This window comes from Solanum stenotomum, unplaced genomic scaffold (genome assembly GCF_019186545.1).
Source record: "Solanum stenotomum isolate F172 unplaced genomic scaffold, ASM1918654v1 scaffold616, whole genome shotgun sequence".
NCBI lineage: Eukaryota > Viridiplantae > Streptophyta > Magnoliopsida > Solanales > Solanaceae > Solanum > Solanum stenotomum.
The window spans coordinates 41,670-42,853 of NW_026036072.1; positions in this window are offsets into that span (position 1 = coordinate 41,670).

A 1,184-nucleotide genomic window follows, 5' to 3' on the forward strand; every position below is an offset into this window, starting at 1 on the left:
ATTTTTCGAAAAAGATTTTTAGTGTTTGATTTATGAATGAAAAATGTTTTTGAAAAATTTCTTTTATTTTTACTAGAGTAGGAAATAATTGTTGAAATTGAAAATATTTTTTAAAAACAAATTTAATTTTTTTTGGAGGTGGGGGTTGGTAGGGGGTGGGTGGGGGTGGGGTGGGGGTGGGGTGGGGTCAAGCGTAGGGGTGAAAACTTGAAATTTTGAAGTTAAAAATATTTTTTAAAAACAAACTTAATTTGATAAAAACTATAGCAATCAAACTCATTTCTAAGACTCATTTGGATGTGTGGGCATACTAGGAGACATAAGATTGAGAACAAGTTTATACAGGACAATGTGGTATGGACATTTGTGGTGGACAAGATAATGGAAGCGAGATTGAGATGAATCGGATATATGACAAGGAGGTGTGTGAATAAATTAGTAAGAAGATGTGAGAGACCGGCTGTAGAAGGTTTAAGAAGAAGTAGAGGCAGGACAAAGAAGAACTAGGTTGAGGTGACTAGACAAAATATGACACATGACAAGTTGTCATAACACTAGATAGGAAGGTACAGAGACTGATGATACAAGGATAAAAGGTATGGACAAGTGTTATCGTACCTTTATGTGGGAAAGGCAGGGTCAGTCTCCTCTTCAGATTTATTGCATAAAATATATATCATGTCTAGCTAGTGAGTCTCAAGTACTAAAGACTTCCCACAATGGTTCTAAAGATAACATCACCATAAATGATATTTGGCCAAAAACTCTAAATAAAACATTAAACAAATAGAGGTAAGTGAGTTGAAATAATTGAATCTATTTGTGATTGTTCTGAGTTGACATAAGGCAATGTGAATTCATCAAAAATCACATCTTGGAATATACATTCTTCTGGTTGAAATATGGTATGATCTATAACCAATAAACACAAGGATATACAAGTTTTTGGTAAAACATTGTTCTTCCATTTAAATAGGGGAAAAACCAACATCCAAACATTTTTAAGGATACATTATTCGATTCAATGGATGAAAATAGATATCGATGAATGACCGTTGAAAATTTCATATTATTTTGACATATGTTGAACATTGGAAATACATATGTAATATATACTTCAAACACAATGTTATTTATTTCACACACTAGCTAGATAGATAAAACTATCTAGCCAATATATCACA